We start from the raw sequence: 23,077 nt of genomic DNA on the forward strand, positions 1-23,077 counted from the left end.
CCTCAGGGACCGTCTCCAGATAATGGAGCTATTCGTGGATCGCGATGTTCGATCGACGATCGACGTCCATACAGAATGTAGACTTGATTAAAACCAGAAACCGTACAAGGAAATTACATTTATGGCGCTTCGAACTTCTAACTTTGCAACGGTTAGGTTGTGAACGTTTATGTGAAAACATAGTTGAATTTTCGTATTAACATAATCACTTTGTAAGACTCAAAACTGATCCATTATTACAATCTATTTGCTTTTCTTTATAAATTAATGAAATTCTAAATTCTGCAAATATTAATAAATTTGTAGATAGTGCAAATGCAGTTCTTTTCAGAAAATAGACATCCGGAGCAATTGTCATTTTGTTATTATTTATTGCTGTTCAACAAGTACATTCTTCTGTAGAGTATATTCGTCATGGGTAAAAAATAATTTATCGCACAACTGTTCAATGTTAAAATTAAACGAAACAGCGTTAAAAATATGATATTAAAAATTTATGAGAAAAAATCGAATTCTCAGCAAAAGACCCACAGTAATTATTGAACTAATATTTCCTTCCATAATAATAACAATAAAATAAATAAAACCGAAACTGTTTAAATTAGAAAAAAAAATAACGTTGAAAACAGACAAACATTATCAGAAAAATTTGAAGAATTTACAATAGAAATTCTAAACGTATACCTTACTATAGTAGAATAACGAAAGTAATCGTTGAATTATGAAAGATATTTTCGTTGAAAAATATGAGTGGCGACTCATCAATACAGTTCTAAACGGCATAAAACTCGTGTTACTGACGGACAGACGTATGATGGCTCTTCTAATAAAAACAGAAATTTGCGCGTTCCCTATTCTTTCTGAACGATGTAAACGGAGAGTGATTGAAGTTAACGAGCATTGACAAGCACCTGTATTTACCGGTTCAAAAAGTGGGACAACGTCCGACACCGTGGAATAATGAATTTTGAGCTCATATTTTTCACGCGCCAGTTTTTAATCAGTTACCGCAATACATATTCAACGCTTTCAGGAATAGAACAATATATTTCTCCTTTTGACCGTCACTCCACGACCAAACATTTTCGCAACAAATATTTAAACTTCGCGCAGTGCAATTTTCCTAAAACCAGATATAATAGCTTCTAAATAAGTTCTTTATTACCTCAGAGGTTGATAGTAATTGATTTCAATGCTCTACTACTCCGGACGGAAGTAATTTATATCGTAGCGGTGTAACGTAGGAAACTCTATTAGAAAGTTTTGAGGATACACCACAAAATGAAATATCACGTACAGCAGTTATAGCCATCCGTTGAAAGCTTTGAGTGCAATTAGTGTACATCTATAAACTGGAATCAGGGATAGAGAGCTGTTTTCCCTCGATTCCTGCTCGTAAATTTCTTCGAATATTTGTTTGTATACAAGATTATTTCTCGTTTTAATTTTGTAATTCTTAATTCTGACATTCTTAATGTGAAAAGTTTGTCAATGTTTGCCAATATGAAGGCAATTAGTTATTGTTAAAGGAATTCTTAGAATCAATAATTATACGAGTTCAACGAAAACTTGTTTATTTTTACTTCCTCTGTGGACATTAGTTCGGAATTTTTGTTAATTAGCAGCGTTGAAAATTACCAATTGCATCATTATAACACTGCATTGATTTACCAGCTATTTAAATTAAATTTATATTTTTCATATGTTCGTGGAACTAAAATTTGTAAAAAAAGCATGAAATATGTTCCTAGGTTTACTAAAAGTGTTAGGACTTCTACTAGACATAATTTTCACAGACTCATTGGGGAATTTGTAAATTCAGAACTTTGAGAATTTTACACTGTCAAAATTTAAGTTTAGCAACTTAAGAAATTTTTGAAATTGAAGAATTAAAAAATGTACAACATTCAATATTACATGACATTGTATTACGTAAAGGTTTAGTTCACACTTGAAAGATTTTAATTCATATGTAGTCACTTGTACACACAAAGTACAGATTTCCAAATTATTGAAATACTTCAAATGTATCAACTTAAACAAACACGTACTCGCAAACCTTGGAAAAGTATAATTGATTACTTAACACTTTGCCAACTGAACGGGGAGATTTTCTCGCTTTGAAGTAGGTCACTACATGACCGACTGGGGAGATCTCACCTTAGCAACTCACTTTTCATTTTCTTTATTAATCTGTTATTTACTTAATCCCGAGCTCTATTTCTCTGCAGTTGATTATATACCTCCCCTGCTTCTACAAAACTCTTTTTAAAATCAGAAATGAAAAAGTAAATGAACGAAGAAGTTGTATTTTGAAGTAAAACTAAAGCTAATATTTTTGAGGTGTGAAGAAGTACGGATAAAAATGTAGGGATATTTTCGTTAAGGAACGATGACGAAAGTTTCTCTAAATTCATCATGAATACAGTAGACAACTGATGACATATGACTAATGAGTAGAAGACTTATGACATACAAACTGATGAATCTGGAGAATTTGACAATTATTCCCGAAAGTAACTATAATCGAAAAATATCATTGAGGGATACGAAAAATGAAAATATTGTTGAATAATAAATTTACATTTTACATGATTTACAAAAATGTTTATTCGTGTCTCTCATTTTTAATTCCATGTGGAATATGAACTATAATTACACAGGATCATTTTCATCAAATATAGCTTCGTTTAAAATCAGTTTCATGCACCTTCCGTGTCCTTAAAGGTTAGTTAACTTGAAAAAATTTGCAGTGAAAAACGTTCAGTTAGCTACAACATGCGATGGGCGAAGCGTTAAAAGTTCCTACATAAAAACACGCCGAAAGCTCTTATATTTTAAGTGCAAAAAATGTGATATTAAATGTTCTCGTTTCTTGTGGTCGTAGCCTAGTGCGGCGTCAACGAGTGGTAAATGAGGGTGAAAACTACCCCGGGACCGTTCGAATTCGTACGGGCAAATGATTTTACGCGTCTATCGATCAAGTTGCACCGGTGTCCCGGGTCTGTGAAGCCGTGGCCGTGTTCCTCTTAACAGAAACGAAACGAGTGTGGTCAAAGTTAACGAGCATCAACGAGCCGCGTATTTATCAGCTCGAAGGCACCAACGACGGCTGACCGTTCGAGAATGATGGATTTCCTAAATAGACGAAGCTTGAAACGTTGCTCCGTTAGGGTTTTGGCAACGTGCCAGAAGCTACTCGCTGGCTGACATTTATGCGTTATTAATGCATCGGAAACATTTCGCCTCGATTGCCGTGACAATGGATTTAATCGTATACCGGCGAGTTAACCTGCAGACGACGCGATTCGCTGGCTCGTGTACCGTCAATCCTCTCCTGACGATGTTATAGGCCGGCGACCAGTTGTGTCAGCAACTTTTTCCATCAACCAGCTTCCCCTTTTCTGATCGTTCCGTATCCGCTGGCCCGCTCCGAAACCGGCTGGCCAACGGCCAGAATGTTTTTATTAACTGTTCGCTATAATTAGAGCGGATCGGATATTTCGCAGCGTCGACCAGCAACGACGGAATAACTGTCGTAGCTTATCACTCTTCGTTTTGCGGTTATAATTGGAGACGGTGGTGAAACTGTTTTTAAAGGTGCCATTTCTACCAATTCGGACTACGATGGCCGACACGGTTTCATAATTTTTACTTATATCACTATTTTTAATTAAAATTTTTATTATTTGTCAAATTAGTTAATTAGGAATTTAAACTTGCAATTTGTCAGTCAGAACTAATTATGTTACAATGTTAACTCTTTGTACTCGAAAACTCAGCATTCGGTTTAACACAACAATTTCAGACTTTCTTTTTATTGAATTTATACAATCAAGACGTATAAATACAAGGAAACAGAAAACTATAATAGATCAATTAATAGAAGAGAAATAATGTCATCAGAGTTCATGGAACTTTTCAATTAAAAAGTTTTCGAATATCAATCAACAACAAAAATACCCTCGAAATAGATGATTTATTCAAACAAATAAACGAAGCTGAAATATTGTGTCAATTGATGTCTATAATCATGTTTATTAATTTATTTGTCAGGTGTGTCAAACAAAACTAACTACTCACTGTCACAATATTAACATCTTAACTACATTGAACGCTTTTAGACACACTACAATATAGATTATTAAGAATAAAGATACTCAATTTTTCATTTCCGTCCAGTTAAACGATCCTTTTACAAGTTTTTCATTTTAATTTACAAAATTTGTTAGGACACTTTCTTTAGAATCTTCGCTAATCTTCATGAAGGTAAAGAATTAATGTGTCTATTAATGTTTTATCATTTATTTCATTTTTTATTTCAGAGTAAGTGTGCATTATACACCACAGGATTTACTGTAAAATTCAAACTAGTCAAACTAAACATCACAAGTTGATTCAGATCAAAGAATTTTCAAGTAATTCGCATCCACGACCGACACGTCCGTATTAAATTTCTATCGCAAAATATAAAAGTGAATGCAAGATTTATAACAGTAAACAAGCGTAGCAAATAGCTGAATGAAGAGAGAAATTCTAAAAACCGTTTGAAAGATAAATAGGACAAACATTTATATGAAAATGTATTATTCATGTGTCCTGAATCCATCAATAAAGTAATAGTCACGTATTAAATGACGCCCCGTCCGAAAGTAATTTATACGACACAGTTTCTCCACCACTGAATTGATCACAATGCTCGTCAAAGGATCCTCATAATAGAATCCGTTTAAATAACACCCTATAAGGCCGTTTCGCGTTTAATTATGAGCGGTGACTGGATGAATTTCATAGAAAATTTCTTCCCTGGCCTGTGCCGTCGGATATTACAAGGAATCCTCAGAAGAAGAGTATCTCCGTTCAAAGGATATTATCGTCGACGGGGCTCACAACCAGCTTAAGAGGTGAAAAGACCCTGGAAGTGGATAGAAGTAGGTAGAAAGCAGGCTTCCATTTGGCAAAAATGGAATATCGTTCGTGGCCATAAGTTATGAAATGACGGGGAGAGAGCCTCGATTTGTGGACGAAAAAACGACGGAGCGGCCAGTTGCACCGGGAAGGATTTAAAAGTAAAATGCAATCTCAGCTGTGTAAACGTCGCACAAATCGACAGAAATATGCAGGATAACGGTGACCGGTTGTGTGCGATGGATCAAGAACATTTACCACTATCTATGATCTTTTACTCGTTCCTCTATTTCTTGATAATGCATCCTTCTCCGTTTTCGACCTCTGCTCGCGAGCCAATACGATTTTGCGCGGGCACGTACTTCCTTTTTCGATTACCTTTCGAGCACCTTTCACGATTGCACGTGCACGGATACAAAGTTCCGTTTTAGATTTAATATGAACCATGCATGTAACGATTCTGTTAAAAATCGATGTGTTTACTTATCGTAATGTCTGTTATCGTTTTTACCGTAAGACCACCGATTCCATAATATTAGAACATGGAATATATGAAATACATGATACGAGTCTGGATAAGTAATATTGATACAATTTACGGTATTCTAAGTGCAAGAATTCCTACAGCTTTCTGCATTATAATATTAATTATGTTTAATTCTATTTCGGTTTAACACTAAATTGACTGTGTCATAAGAGGGTTGCTTTTAATCTCATGTGATTTATAATTCATTGAACTCTTGGACCAACTTTAATTCCTCTATTCTTTTAATTTTTCAAATTCCCAGATTTCCAAAATACCTAATTTGCAGAGCTCTTAAATTTTCATATTACGTAACTCACAGTTATGTAGTTTATATTTATATATTTATATCTCATAATTAAATATCTGACATAGTTCATTTTCATCTTGAACAAATATTTAATAAAATTTCGTGAAAGATAAACTTCTCGTAGGACATGAAAGATAAAGGTATATTCTACAATATATTTATTAGTGCAAATTATATCTCATAGTTAAATATTTAACATAGTTCATTTTCATTTTGAACCAATATTTTATACAATTTTGTGAAAGATAAACTTTTCGTAGGACACGAAAGATAAAGGCATATTCTACAATATACCTATTAGTGCTAATTATATCTTATAGTTAAATATGTAACATAGCTCATTTTCATTTTGAACAAATCTTTTATAAAATTTCATAAGAGATAAATGTTTCATAGGACACGAAACATAAAGGTATAGTTCCTGGTAATTTTGTAATTTCATTCTAGGTCCGCTATTAATTCGATCTGTAAAGTTACCAAATTCACCATGTTCGGACGAAACTCTGGAGCATAATTCTATCAATAAGTTTCTGTTAGACACAAAGCAGTAAATTCAACGAAGTATTAAGCAGTTAAAATGTTAATACAGAGCTTAATGCAAACCGAAATTTCCATGTTAACCAGTCGTATCGATATCATCGTTATTGCCTTTGACACGCACATTTCAAAGTACAACAATTTAAAACACGATGGTATAAAGAATCATCCTTTCTTTCGTTCCTTCAGGTAAATATCGAAAGAATCCCTTTGCGATCGCGAAGAGACAGGATTTTGAGCGGATTGGAAGCAGGGGCAGAAGGTATGAACATTCTTCCGGAAGAATCCTGCGTTACTTTGAGAAATTCGATGGTTTGCTCGACATCAAAGAACCGGAAGATTAATAGTTCAGCACAGTCGTTCACAAATGCCACCCCTGCCACTATTTTGAATCGGTTTTATGCAGAGGACGAACGGAATTCCTGAATAAGACCATTACCGTGACCAGAACTGGCCCTTTAATGAAAACTGTCACCTATATCATTCAAATTTTGCATGTGATCAATACGGACAGTATAAAGTTTTCTTGAACGTGTATAACTTTTAAAGTCATGTTGTAAATTTTCAATTCATTATACTTATAAGAAGTTATATTAAACTGTATCTAAGTTTGTAACTTATACTCCTTCTTTCACATAATGTTGCCAGCAAGTGAATATCTTAACAAGAATTATTAGTGAATACAACTGTAAATTATATTTTAGGGTAAGATTGCGAAGCCTTCATATAAAATCAATGTCCCACGACATCTGTCATTTGCTTTAACACATTCTTCAATTTTTAAAACACGGAAGTAAGATGAAAAAAAGAGAATTATAATGGAAGCAATGAAGAAGAATGGTTCCAATAATTTTAAGCTCATGCATATAAGGAAAGAAAGATTCGCAGCCAAAGAATTTCATCTGCAAGTTTAAAATACAGTGATAAAATTAATGAAAAACTACCTGAACATTGAAAATAAAAATTAGGAGTAATATCTATTATTTATTGTTTAATTTAATTTATGATATGATAATAAATGTTGCGTTCTATATTCACTTTCTTCAGTTACTATTATTATGGAACGAATTAAATTTATCAACTGCTATTATTATTATGAGACAGAGGTATTTATTAGTATAAAATAACTGATGAATCGTTGGATACAAATATATTCATAATTAAATCAACTAAATTTGCAAAAGTTTGAAATTGATTACATAGAAGATAAAAATATGAAGAGGAAGGAATAACGCAGAAAAGTAAAGAAAAAAATACATCATTCGTTATCCATTACGACTTGAGAAATTAGATTCGTTTATATATTTGGCTGGATATTACAGCCACAAGTTTGCAAAGTCTCGGCAAACGAGAACTCTAGCTTAATGGATCTTCCGTTTAAGCGAACTTTCTGTTTCCGGTGTAGCAAAGATTCGGAACGTAAGCTGGAAGGACCAAAGTTTTGCCGATTGTTTCATTAAATGATGTACGAAACTATAGTCCCGGTGGGATTAAACCATCATTCGATCAATATCACCAAAAAATTGCCCACTGAATTGAACAAACCGAAACGAACCCTGATTTGGTACATTTTCTGGTACAACAGATACCGCAATTGGGAACTTGGAAATTTGCAATTCCTGAATATACAGGGTGGTTGATAACTGGTGGTACAAACAAAAAGGGGGTGATTCTACATGAAAAAATAAATCGAAAATATAGAATAAAAATTTTTCGTTTGAGGCTTTGTTCACGAGAAAATCGACTTTGAATTTTCGCTTTGAATTTTATTGGTATACTTGGAAGTTGGTAAATTTAAGAATTGCTATTTTTGGAAAATAGTAAATTTGAAGATTGGTGAATTTAGAAATTGGTAAATTTGGAAATTGGTGAATTTAGAAATTGGTAAACTTGGAAATTGGTAAACTTGAAAATTAGTAAATTTGGAAACTAGTAAATTCGAAAATTGATGAATTTAGAAAAATGGTAAATTTAGAAACTGTGTTACTATATATTTCTACGCTCCCAAGGATCTGAATTTGAAAATAAAAAATTTCCATATTTCTAAATTTTATAATTTTTCAAATTGCCAAATTACTAAATTGTAAAATGTCTTACATTTTCAAGTCGCCAAACTTCTGAATTATTCTAAATCTTTAAAATCCAACATTATGAAATCTAAAATCTCCCTACCCAAACTAGCTTGCAATTAGTATGTGTATCAAATCAAGTGCATTTACAAAATAACTACAAATTCATTCTAGATAAACTATGTTTCAATTCATTTATTTTCTTCTACCTTCCGCGTATAACAAAATTCAGATGTAGCACATTTTGAGGACCATAAAGAGTACTGCAGAAAATCATCCCTCGTCCACAAAGAGCATTCATTCATGAAGAACAATTTTGCCAGCAAAAAGCGTGGCACGAATAACATAAATGAGGACCAGTTTATGGGTAAGCAACGAGAATCATGTTTACCACGTCAAAGTTCATTCAGGTGGATCTATTTATTCATGTACAGCAGGATTTCAAAGCGGCAAGGGACTCGTATTTCATGTTTCCTACACAGAGCATCGGAGAAAATGCACTTACGTGCATCCCTGTGCAAAATTATGGGAGGGATATTTGCAAGAAAATCTGACTTAATATCGAGTCGAGCAGATGTCCGTGCGTTATTGTGCAATATCTGCAAGATGTTAATCACGAGGGTATCCAGAAATTTGTAATGAATGTGCCTGTCCAACCGTTCTCTGGCAATAATATACTTTTTACGATTTGAAGATAAAGTTTATTCTGATACTCTTTTATGATTAATATCTTTTATGACTAATGAAATAAATTATATTTTGTACTGTAGAGAGAATTAATATTTTCAGTTGACTATGTATACATTTTGTATCGAAGGGAAATGATTAATTGTGAAATGCAGTCATTCAAATAAAGTTTCATAAATTGATTTCCTAAATATATGAAGTTCATTCTGAATCTCATACTATACTTTGACAAGTCTGACTCGTGAGGCAATCATGGTTCAAATGGCAAATCTTACTCGAATATTTAATGCGATCCAATTTGAAGTTTGAGTCCAATTATAATTTTCAGACTCAAAGGTCGTTGAATACAAAATAGACATAACATTTTAATATTCTTTATTGACTTTAATATTATAGCAGTGAATAGTTACTTCTGACTGACGCACCTGACAAATATAGCAAGGGGTTAAATTTCATGCGTCAGACATTGCAACGTGGATGTTAAAAATTAGAGCAAAAACTGCTAACATTGCTACTAATGTTTGTATTAAAAATCAACATAAGAAATTAATTCTTAGTTTGATAATTTAGATACTTTAAATAATTATGTCGCAAGTAACTATTATTGTTGACTCAATTATTGTTGATTATTGTTGATGTTAATATATAAGTATATGTACTATGTATGACGTTTCGTAAGTTAAAAGTACAAACCAGAACAGAAAGTCTTAATATAATTATGTCTATGTGTACCACTCACAAATCGATAAAATACTTGAAATCAATATTTCTAATTTTTTTCGCGACCCATGTAATTTAAAGCAACTTAATTAAGAAATTACTAATACCAATAATTAAATTTCGCAAATAATATAAACTGCAATGCTGTTCTCTATTATGTAACAAATTGCAAACTACAAGAATTCGTTTTACATTATTTAAACACTTTATTACAGTACAAAAGAAGTATTTCTTCGCGAAAAGAGAAGTATTGAATAAGTAAAATTCACGTGAACATCGAGTGGTGGAATAAATTAAAGTTCAGAGTAACGAGCGGTGATGGAGTATAAATTTGAAAAGAAAGTTTTTCTACAAGCTTTTACCTCAGCACTTCTTATACATACATTCTGTTCGTGGTAATATAACACATTATATTACAATATTATACGATAAAACTTTGCTGAAAACGAGTATAACGAGTAACATGCTTAAATTACAAGGTAGCGAAGTTTGAACGAATTTCCAAGATATGAGGCTGCAAAAAATTAAGAATTTATATAAAAAATTTTCTCAATATTTCGCACTTTAAATTTCTGTTACTAAACCTGAGTTGTTCGCTTATGTTTCAAATAATTTGTTCGAAGGATTTACAAAAATTTAATAATCTATAAATTTGAGTAATAACTTTGAAGTATAAATTCTTTATAATAAAAGACATAATAGATTCCTGTATTACATTGACATTAGACAATTGAAAATTAAATAAGCGCTTATGAACAACGCTAAATTGAAAAGGAGTTGATTCATTGTTTATTTTAACAAAGAAGAAGTCAATTTCAAGAATACTGATGACATTCACGTAGTTATTTTGGGTACAGCTGAAATTATAACCAAAACTTTATTAGAGATGAAAGTTCGTAGAAGGATTTTTGACGAGAGAATCTCGTTTACTTTCCAACCCTTTTCAAAGTTTCTTACAGTTCTTACTAAATATATCCGAAATGGTGAATTTTAGAGAAAAATGTTTTAAACAAAAAATGAAGGTCATGAAAAACTGTATGAAGAAGGTTATATACACTTTTTATGTAAACCTATTATTTTGGTTGTTATGATCTAAAATAACTCGGTGGGGGTCAAATCGACTTCTGCTCAGGGCAATAAGCGGAGTGGTTGCGAGAAGGTAAGACGAATAGATGCATAGATGCTATTTTGTGAAATTTTTATGTTACAAAATCGCATTTCTAGGTCGAGTATTTGATACGAAACATCAATACTTCAAACCAAACCAATTTACATCATTCGTTAAATAATATTTGAAACATATTCATTACGTAGGTACTCTAACAATCAGAACACTGCATACGAGTATTATTAACATTCTGCCGGTATCACATATGTAGCGGCTTCGATTTCCCATATGAACTCGGATTTTTGTTTCATTTATCAGACAGACGAAACTCATATAACATGAAAAATAATATACAACATAATAAAAAGTGACAATATAAATTAATAACGTACAGTTCAAAATTGTATCAATTTATATCTCATATTTCATGTTATTTCACAAAAACGGAAATGATGAAGGAATTTCCAAGCTAGTACCGCTAACGAACGCGTTACACGAAAATGCAGAAGTCGTTGTACTCGCGGAAAAATATAACAAAAGTATTCCAGCAACGAATTCAAAAATACTGACCTTAATGTGTTCAGGTTGTTATGCAACAGAGCGTAATTTATTTTGAATTTTCCCTCGGTCTTGAAACGAAGGAAGCCATAACCCCGTGCATTACTTCCTCTCATCTCGTCTGACGTCCGACGAACGAACGTTCGGCTTCCGCTTTACGGAGGAGCATAAATGAAGACAGACGGTATTGACGTCGGACAAAACGAAGTGAATAGTAACTCCTCACCGGAGGAAACACGAAAACCAGCTCTTGTTGGCTGCAAAACGACTGCGAACGCGGAAAACTTCTCGCAGCACAAATACGATTAAAGAGTAAGCGTGTTCGTGTTTTGCACACAGCGATGAACGATATAATGCGGTATAACGTGATTTGTTCTTGAAATCGCATCATATAACCGAAAATGTATCTAACGTTCACGGAGATTTTGTGCTCGCGACTGTGTCGATGACGCGAATTTTGTTGAAATTGAATTTTATTTCGCAGCCAGTCGCGGTGAAACCGCATTGTTTACTGCGAAGCAAATACGGTTGGAAAACGCGCGGAATTTATGAATTTGTAATACGTATTTTGTTTAATTAAATTATATACGTAATACGTGAGGCAAAATTTTGTTCCGTAAGGTATGCAATAAATTTTATAAATATTTTGTCTTTGATTTAAATTTATAATCATAAAGTTAGGAAAAATGGTAACGTAATATGTAGTGGAATTCTTTGTAAATGTAAATATAAATTAATGAAATTTGACAAATTTTATTATGGTGCGTTTGGTATTTAAAAAGTAGTTAGAATGCTGAAATATGTTTCTGTTAATAATAAGTTGAGAACAATATTCTATTTTCTTGTTTTGAAGGGTTATTACGAAATAAGTAAAGTTAGCGATACTGTAAGAAACTTCTCTGCTTACCCAATTATTCTGAAATTTTACCTTGTGGGTTAAATTGGAAATTTTTGGGGTGAGATGTATTAGGGTGCAAAGGGGTTTTTACAATTTTTTAATGATTTAGATGTGCTTAAGTAAATTTTAGTAAGGGATGGATTGTAAGACTTTGACAATTTTTATTTTGAAACTTAGAAATTTTCAGATTTTCAAATATGTAGATAATTAAATATTCAATATTCAAATTTTCATATTTCCAACTTTGTAAATATCTGTTTTCAAACTTTTAAATTTGATAAATTTCCAAATTCCTAAATTCCCAAATTCTCAATTTTCCAACATTTCTATATTTCCAAACTTCCAAACTTCGAAATGCAAGAATTTTCAAATCTCCAAATCTTCTCAAATTCAAACCCTCAATTTCCCCAAATTCTCAATTTTTCCCAGATCCCTAAATTTCCAAATTCCAGATTCTTCCAAATTCCCAATTTTCCAAATTTTTAATCCCCAAATTTTCACTTCTCTCAAATCCCTAAATTCACAAATTCTCAATTTCCCCCCAATTTCCAAATCCGTGAAACTCTGCCCCACCTGTTCACTTCGGTATCTGTTAGTTCATAGTGCCATTAAAACTTATTCATAAAGTAGCAGTGTAATTTTCGGGTCATCTGTCTAATTAAAATTATTATGAATCACTGTAATTTATTTTAAAGACAACAGTTTTGAAGACGTGTCAAGAAATAAGCCGGACAGTAAATTTTACGTTTCATAGATCAGCCGTAAGTAGTATTACTCCGCGGTAGTCAGCCATTGCGGCTGTCACGTATCAGTATCGTATTAAAAGATTTGACTTTCAAGTTGATTTCAATGCATTTCTAAAAACAAACAGCGATTCTTAACATACCGGATTGCATTTTCAATTTTGGTTATAAATAAAAGAGGTTAAAAAAATTGAATTATGTGAAGTGTATTTTTTCCTTCACCTCTTTGCATTCGAAAGGTTATTCACATTCACTATTCGGTTTAAAAATAATAGTAGAGAATAATAGTAGAGAAATAATCTTAAAAGAATTCAACAGACTTTTTAATTAAAATGTTTTGAGGTGGATACCTGACAACAGCAAAAATGCCTTCGGGTTAAAATAAATGTAAAAAATATTATTTTCGGCTTTCAGATTTTTTCAGAACATCATTTTATAAAACATCTTATGATTTTTGACACAATAAACGTATAGAATTATAATATTAAAAAAATTATTTATTGTACTTGAGAAATGTTATACGAAATATCTCACCATTAAATTTATTTCACCAATTATTTCATAACTTCTTGACTTCTTTCAATAATGAATTCTAATACCTTTTGTACAAAGGACGTTCTGAAGAATTAATCTAGGTAAAAAATATAAGGTTTCTATATTAAAAACTAAAGGTTTCCTTAAAAAAGGGTACATTTCAATTGTGCAGGTATTATATCGCTGGGCTCCTAAAGGAGTGAAGCCATACGACATTCTTCTACCTTTTATAAAACTCAAAGCATCATTTGAAACTTCATGCATATGTTACGTACGCCGTTTAAAGTAAATACGTATTTCGAATATAAAGAAATAATCCGAGAATGAAACGTTTCTCTCTGAAAAAGAAACATGAATTTTCGCTCTGATTGTAGCATTAAAAAGGATTTAAAATATTCTCATTATTAAAACGAATTATGTAGTACTCCACAATGTTGAGCTGCGGAAATAACAAGACGTATATTTTGTTAGAAAATAGAGCAAGGAATAACAGTAATCCTTTACATTCAACTTTCCGCAGGAGTTTGATGCTGTCTGACAAACCGCACACAAACTGTTTAAAAAGTTTCTTAATTACTGAAACTCTCACTAAAAGTTTCGATGAAAACCGCACACGTCCAACACTTCTAAGGTACACCCTGTCTAGTCTTCAATTATAACAGAGAACTATAACTGCTTTTTAAGAGCAACTTGCGCCAAATTGACGGAATCCGAGCTATAAAATATTTCAAATTTCATTCTAAAACCTTGAATCTCGGAAATTTTCATCTTATTAATACAAACTACCGCAATTTCTTTGCATGAATCTTCAAGCTTTATCAGCAACTTCTCTCGTGAACCGAGTTCTTTTGAACACAAAAAATTTCATCACATGCTATACAAGTCCTGAAATATCTGACTAAGTAATTGTCCAAGTTTTCTAAGTTGAAAATTCAAAAATTAGAAAAAGAAAATAGAAAATTTATGTATTTATGAAATTAGCAATTTTTCAGTTTTATAAATTGGAAGATTTTTAATTTATGTACTACAATATTTCTACACATACATGATGTATATTCCTGTATTTGTGATGGCAGTAGGTACAGTTGCTCGTGAACTCGTTGAGGAGCACTTCTTAGTTGACCAACACTTTTAGAAATGAACAAAAATTTGTCATTAAAAATTCATCCATTTCCTTTCAAACTTTTGTTCACGTATGAAAAGAATTGGAAATGTGAGAAAAAGAACAGTACTCTATTTTTTAAACTGTGAACTTTATTTAAGGTTCGGAAGTACGTCTTGACTCTTTCAATACTGCACGAGTGAGCTTCTCCCCAAAAAGGATCTGGGTGTCCACTTAAAGAAAAGAGAAACTATGTCTGCACCAAAAAGTAGGAATACAAGAAGCAACTCTCTGGACGACACCTTTGATGTTTGGAAAATGTCCCTTCAAATTAGTTGTGCAAACTATCGAGAGATTTAAATCGAGTGAATCTAACTTCATGTTGTGAATTTTTTCTACGTTACTAATATAAGTTTTGGAAATATTTACATCAATTTGATAACATTAAGAAATTGAAAAAGAAAGACGTATACTAAAATGATTACTCTAAAATATATTTTGACCCCTTGCACTATTTTGACGAGTCTGATTCGTGACGCACTCGTACTTCAACTGTGATCAATTTTACTCAAATTTTTAATACGAAAATGGTTTCTTTCCTTTTTTACTTTTCTTCCACCAGACGCTGTGTCATCATTTGACGCGCCCTTTTTCAACACAAATGTGGAGATTCAGAGAAAGTAAAAAACGCCTGGTCCAGGCAAAGTAAGAAGTGCAAAAATTCGACCTATTTGCACGTGCCACTGGTACGGCTTTCTGACACAATATAAACGGTCCCTTATACAAGGTGTCTCACAATTAGTGTAGGTCCCTGAAATTGGGGGTAGCTGACGTGGTTCTAAGCAAGATTTGACGTAAGTGCTTCTTATTAATCGTTTACACTGTCCCGACGCATAGGCACTTGATCGCGCTCAGTTGCTAGGCTCGAACCATTTGCTCTCGCTTCTGGGCGCGCGTAATCCTCACGCTCTGATTGGTCCGTGTTTTAGCTTAATAATTCAAAAACGAAGCTTCAAACTCTATTTTTGCAAAGGGAAATCTTATTCAGAATCGCGTCAGCTACCCCAAATTTCCTGGACCTACACTAATTGTGAGACACCCTATAGAAACGGGAAGTGTACTGACGAAGGCATATGATCTGCTTCGACCGTTCGTCGATTTCTATTTTCTAATACAATACACAATATTTCGCATTGTTAGTTTCAATGTTGCTAATAACGATTATTGACAATCCAACAGAAAGTACATGTCAAATATCTCTCGTAAAGTCAAACGATGCATTATCGATGATTAATTAATATAGATCGTAGTAATATTTTCGGATCCGCTGTATATGCTGATAACGGTCATCATTACCAAAGCAATGCGAGCTATTAATTTTGATTTAGATCACACACTCGATTCCAGCTGTTTCAATTACTTACTCCTGTTGGCATGACTAATCGTCAGAGTAGGAATCAAAATTCGTTAGATATCATGTTACTGTAATTATTGACCACGACCACACATAGATCCGAGTTGAAGCAATATCAAATGATTATTTACAGGTATTTCGTATCGGGGCGCTAATGAATCTGTAAATTAATTTCTATTCGATCAAAATTACGATCAAACGCGTTTCATCCGACGTAGATGCGTATGTAGGCACAATGAGTTAAATATTGTGAAGGAGTTATTCAATTCTTGTTTAGACTTGATAAATTTTTAAATGTATGGACTTAGACTTTGGAAGATTGGTAATTGTGAATTTTTTCGTTTTTAAATTTCTAAGTTTCTAAGCTTCTAAATATCCAAATTTCTAAATGCCCGAATTCTTACATTTTTTAATTTCTGAATTTCTTAATTTCTACATTTCCAAATTTCTACAGTTTCCAAGTTTCTAAATTTTCAAATTCACAAATTTCTGAATTTCCAAATTTCTACATTTTCGAAATTTCTACACTTTCTATATTTCCAAATTTCCAAATTTCCAAATTTCCAAATTTCTAAATTTCTAAGTTTCCAAATTTCTATATTTTCCAAATTTCTAAATTTTCCAAATTTCTAAATTTCCAAATTTCTAAATTTCTAAATTTCTAAATTTCTAAATTTCCAAATTTCCGAACTTCTAAATTTCCAAATTTCCAAATTTCTAAATTTCCGAATTTCTAAATCTATAAATCTTTAATTTTAAAAGTTTGGTTGTTCGATATACATACATATAATGACATCATTGAAATGTCGGTGTTATAAAGGAAAAAAATGTTACTTAACTATAAACTCCTAATATGTTTATCAAAAAATTACAAGGAAAATAAAGATACAAGAACTGTGAAAGTAAAAATTTATCCAACGCAAATTAATACAACATCTCAAGTTATTAAAGCAGTTCCATTCGAAAGTTAATTCTAGTTCCACACGAAAAAGTTAATTCTAGTTGATTGTTTGATAGATGTTACCCTTCCTAAAAAATTCACAATTGATTAAAAATATGTACCACGCATCTGTCAGTTCGTTATTTAGCGAATCGTATGCAGATACCACGATGCGGCTGAATTATGCCACGAATACTAATGTCCAGGACCAACCATTGAAAAATGGTGTATTTTTGAGGTACGCTTTCGTTCGGGTGCACGACTCGTTAATAGGTCAACCAATAATTTCAACGCGGCGTGCTAATCCTTGGCTATCGATGCGACTTCATCGACAAAGCAAGAGTAATGCGCAACACCGTCCAGAATCGAGTTTTACCGTACAACCCTTTTAATCCCATTGCTTTATTGTTTGAGCTTGCACTGTTAATAACCCAGAAATATGCTATATCTTTTCTCTTCGTTTACGACTCTTTTTGTTCTCTGAGACAAAGGAATCGTGGAATTTTTAATAATAAAAAATGTGGAGAGTTTAATGCTTTATGATAAAAATTCAGCATACTTTCGTGACATGCTTCACATTTTCAAGTGTCTTTGTAAGTTGTTGCCTTATCGTTTGGTCAAAACCACGAGTTATTTTTTTTAAAGTGGTAAATATTTGTGAAATACGAACAGAGAAGTTCGAAATACAATATAGTCGTAAAGTAGAAATATTGTGCATTATGGTGAAAAATTAAACGAATCACAATTTGCTATTAATTGTTAACACTATTTCTATGTAGTAACAAATTAAATAATAAATACGGAAATGTAGTAAAAAAATTGTCAGAACTGTAATCTATTGTTGAGACAACAAACTTGTAAAAATTTAATTACTGAGACAAAAAATATGTAAAAACTGCATGTGCATCATTTGCTACTTCTCCTCTTTCAATAATAAGTAATTTATTACTATACAAAATTTTTTATAACAGAAGCAAAGTAAGTCACTATAAATTTCCTATTCAAATATATGTATACGATATAATCTTTCAGTTTATTATGCTCCATAATTCCAACCATACTCTAGATGTCGCACCTCAAAGGTGATGAAAAGGTGCAGTTTTGAATGCTAAAGATTATGCTCGCGATGATGCAGCTTCGCTTGACATTAAGTCGCAAGGATAATCCGAGATTTACTATCGTCTAGGCCGCTTTTTTCCTTATGGTGGTGGAATCAGGAATGGAAGCTGATGTACTCATGCACAATAGGCGGCAGTATTAGGTTGTTGTCTATCAAACTAGGGATTTTCAGGCTTAAAAAATCTGACGTGCTCCGGCGACATAAAAGTAGCACAAAGCATTTATAGTACAATAATTTTAAATTTAAATAGCAGAAATATCTACGTAATACCATCATTAACTCTAGATTTACGAAACCCGTCAAAATGACGGATCATAGATCTCTTCTTTCAAATAACAAAACAAGCTACTAAATCTCCAAATTTCCAAATTATTAAATTTCTAAAGTTCTGCAGTTCTAAGTTTGAAAATTATAAAAATTCAAATTTCTAGAATTTTACGCCTCTAGATTCCGGAGTTCCTAAATCATTAAGTTTATAAGTTCCTAAATTCAAAGTTTCTAAATTTCCAAATTTCTAAGCTTCTAAATTTCTAAATTTCTAAATTTCTAAATTTCTAAATTTCTAAATTTCTAAATTTTTAAATTTTTAAATTTCTAAATTTCTAAATTTCTACATTTCAAAATTTCTAAATCTCTACATTTCTCAATTTCGAAAATACCAAATTTCCGAAGTTCTACAGTTCTAAGTTTGAAAACTATAAAATTTCTGATTTCTATAATTTTGCGTCTCTAAATTCCTGAATGCCTAAGTTCCTAATTTCCTGAGTTTCTAAGTTTGTCTTCTAATTTCCTAAATTCCTAAATTTTTACATTTCCAAATTTCTAAATCTGAAAATTTGACACTCCTACATTCACAAATGTATAAATACCGAAATTTTTTAATTTATTTATTTACTCTCGCATCAGCTTTGTAGCCATTAGAACACATTTCACTACATGCTCACGTTCTTACATTTTATGTTTGACTACAATGTATTTCACATTTATCACTTAATTTACATCTGCATAAGTTTCTTACTAAACTAACTACATCTTAAACATCTGCAATTATTTTAATTTTCTTGAGATACGTTATTATTTTTGTCATTTAAACATTTCCTAATACCAGTGAGTATTTTCCTCTGGTTCTAATATTTGCACCAATTTGACATTTCAGATATACCAAAATTACCTCTTCAATTTAACATTTTAATCGAGGTCCCGATATGCGGTGACTTATTAAATAATAAATCTACGGTGTGCGATATCTTATTGGATTATTTATACCTCATTAAATCCTACTTCAACTTGTATGCTAACTATTGCTCGCTCAAACTTCTCACGTTTTAATTAAGAAGATACTAGTATATTTTCGTGGATCTTAATTAAAGCCGCACCATTCTTCGGCAAATGACGAAAGCACAATCTCCTAGCGTAACGAATTTTGCAGTGTTGATAAAAAATGAAATATTCCCGCTCCGCGATCTCGAGTGCAACGATTCGTGTTCGAATGTAAAAGAAAAAGCAAGATTCAGGGTCGTTCGAACGAAAGAACGTTTTAAGCGATACCGATGACCTAGAAAAGTAGCGGGAAAGATACGAGCATCTGAACGATCAAAACGCAGGAAGAGGAAGAAAAAGACGCTGATCTCGGGTTTTGACGCGAGTAGGTCGAAACAAAAAGCTGACCAACTCGAACCGACGATAACGCTAAGAAAAGACGACGAAATTGCTGACACCGAGCGCATTCTCGAGAATCAACATGAAAGGAAAACACGGAGGTAAGAAACGTCGTATCCAAGTGTTCGATTCATTTGAACGGCCAGAAATTGATATTTCGAAATTTGCTGCCTTCGGCAAGCAGGTATTTTTATCCTTATCGTTTATCATTTTGAATGCGGAACTTACAGAAATAACCTTATCATGAAAAGCAAATTTGGACAACTTATCTAGAGAAGACTACATTTCGTGCGAGTTAAAAGATCGAAACGATTTTACGCGTAAAAGATATTTAGACAATTTAAATATTAATATGGGTTTCGTATTGGTGGCTCTATTATTTAACGTGCATAAAATCTCGCTGGTTTCATTAAACGCTTCTTGCGAAAATAAAATACAAATATAAGAAAAATGTGGTAAATAATAATTTGTTTATTAAACCATCGGGGTTTATTTTATAATGATGTTTAAATCCTCGAATATGATTAAATACAGCTTAGACATTTGGAAAAATTTCTAACCTTCAAATTTAGAAATTTTCTAAAAATTTCTTTCAAATATAGAAATTTAGAAATTTTAGATATTTCAGATATATTAGGTATTTTAAAATTTGAGTCCAGTAGTTTGGCAATTTTAAAATTTGAAAAATTATGAATATTTTATAGTGTCATACAAGTCTTACAAATGGTATCTCAAAACAATAAACTTACATTGCACAAAATGAATTGAGTACTATGTAACTCGATATAAGGCTTTAACGCAACTCGAAAGTGAAGCACATCCCTTGCACTTTTGTAACCAATCCCATGGGAAGAATCAATTATTTCTCACGATCTCGAAGGGCACAGGGTCTTGAAGTCCTTTAATTCCAGAGCCTCTCGTTATCCCCGAGATTTCCCGAGCGATACACGGCTGGATAATAACGGCGGAAAGATACGTCCGGATTAAATGAACCGACGACAAGGAAAATCCTCGTAATTCTTCGCGGAAAAACTAACAGAAACAGATTCATATCGTCGCATTAAATGCATGTGACAGCGCTAAATACTCAGAATACATTATTATGCAGGTTTAAATTAGTAATTAATTAAATTAGGAAAGCACAACTCGTTTTGTGCTTATAACTCAATACAGTACAAATGAGAAAAAGTGAATAAAACGGATACAAATTTTATCCGTTAACGGATCAAATTTAATTACTTTTTGTGAAACAAATTGAAAACTCTGGGAAAGTTAGCCAAAAAATTCAATTAAATTTTTTATCGATATCAATATTGATTTCAGAAAATTAAATAATAATTTTGGTACCAAAACAGTTTTCTGCCAATATGATTTTGTGGATATGAAATAATTGATTTGTTAATAAAATAATTAAAGTAATTATTAAAATAATTTCACATTTTATTAATTCGTTTTTAAATTCGTGAACAATAAATAATTTCAATATTTTCAAATATTTCCGAATTTTCATATAGAACTAAAAAATTATTCTAAAAACATCATACCAAAATATAATCGTCTTTAAATTGAGATTTTAAATATTTTATTTCTCCACTCCCCAAAATTTCTATAAACCATTTAAAATACAGAAATCAGAACTTTCGGAGGTATTTCAAAATGCCGTTGACAAGTAGTTAAATATGAATGCTTTAAGTAGACTACAAACTCCAAACTGTTCAAACTTCAACCGCTCGATCCCTCCAATAATCTACTTTCCCAAAAGTAGACCTTGTTGGCACAAGTATTTTTTTAATTATGAAATCAAATATTGATGTTTTAAACATCAACTTCAGTCCGATTTATAGCAGAAGAACTTTCCCAAAATTTAAATAATGACCCAACTCTTTTTAGTAACTCAAAGGATTAATTAAATAGATGACGTGCGTTTTATAAAAATTGTAATTGTAATTTTCTAAAAATTGGTTATGGTGATGAAAATAAAAGCAAAGGTCAACTTTTGAAGATTTTTTGCCTGAGCTTAGAATGAAAATTAAAAACATAACTTTTATGAATTTTGTAATTCTGTGCATCCTGAATGCACTGTATCTGAAGTTAGCAGACAAATCTTGTCTGCTAATTTTCCTTTCAACTGCCAGTTTACTAGACATAATTAAAATTAGTCACGACACTTGGATACTAGTTTCCCCAATATAGTGATGTTAAAATGAGTTTAAAAAATAGAACAACTTTTATTTGTACAGTTTTTAACTTTTATCTGCAGAATTTTCACGCAATTGCCTCCCCTTTTTTGCTAAATTATTTTACTAATTTAACTATTTATTTTACTAAATGAAATAATAAAATTATTTCACTAAAAGTAAATGTTTTACAAAATTCGCTAAATTTGAGTAAATTAACTTTTACTAAAATTACCTTTCTTAGCGATCAGCAAAAAAATCATTGAAAATCACTTGTACAAATACGAAACATTTATTCGCTACAAATATGAAATATTTATTTTTACAAAGAATATGAGACGTTCGAGAGATTATTAATGAAAGGAAAAGCAGACTGCAATCGAACGTGAAGGTAAATGAGTATGAAAATCCAAAATCAGTTGCGATGTAAGTGCGGAAGCGACTGAAAGAGTGAAAGTGCAAATTACAGTATTCGTTGTTACGGTCAAACGCTAGTAAAGAGAGGCACGTGAATCGGATAGAACGCGAGTGGATGGAGATTAATTCCAGTGCTAATTTAGCGGCGGCTAGTAAGCGTTCTGTCTGAAGCAGCCCCGTGGGTACGCTGCCACAAGCTTAACTCTCAGCCACAAATGAAACTCGAGCTACGCGACGACTCGTTTCCATCTGCCTTTTATTTCGACCGTTCTTGCGTTCGGGATACTACCAGCAGAAAGAAAACAAGAAAAGCCACCGAACAGAAAGAGCCAACCGGTGGCTAGCAAAATTATCCATGAAACGGCGTGACTTTTAACGCGATTCTGCGCGAAACCGCAGAACAAAAGAAAAAGAAATCTCCATTCGTTCTCCTTTTGCAGTTACTAGACCACAAATGCAGTTGGAAACGTGTACAGCGTGGAACAATAAGAACTATTATTCCAGTTTTAGGCGAATCATCTTACATTTGAGGAGACTCATCAGACTGACGTAATTTAGTCTTTTTGTATTTGAAATATCAACATGGCTACGACTGTATTGTTTAACTCTTTCTTTCTCTTCTTTAACACTACACCTACCGACATATAATGTGT

At 32.3% G+C, this 23,077-nt stretch overlaps 1 protein-coding gene across 1 annotated transcript in view; it reads right to left on the reverse strand.

Moving 5' to 3' along the window:
• LOC100876556 (uncharacterized) overlaps positions 1-11,498 on the reverse strand; it is a 587,948-nt gene extending 576,450 nt beyond the window's left edge. Inside the window, exon 1 of the mRNA XM_076535908.1 lies at positions 11,433-11,498. The gene's annotated coding sequence lies outside the window, so the exon portion shown is untranslated. The remainder of the gene's footprint in view (positions 1-11,432) is intronic.
• Positions 11,499-23,077: the final 11,579 nt, after the last annotated feature.

This window comes from Megachile rotundata, chromosome 9 (genome assembly GCF_050947335.1).
Source record: "Megachile rotundata isolate GNS110a chromosome 9, iyMegRotu1, whole genome shotgun sequence".
In the NCBI taxonomy this organism is placed as follows: domain Eukaryota; kingdom Metazoa; phylum Arthropoda; class Insecta; order Hymenoptera; family Megachilidae; genus Megachile; species Megachile rotundata.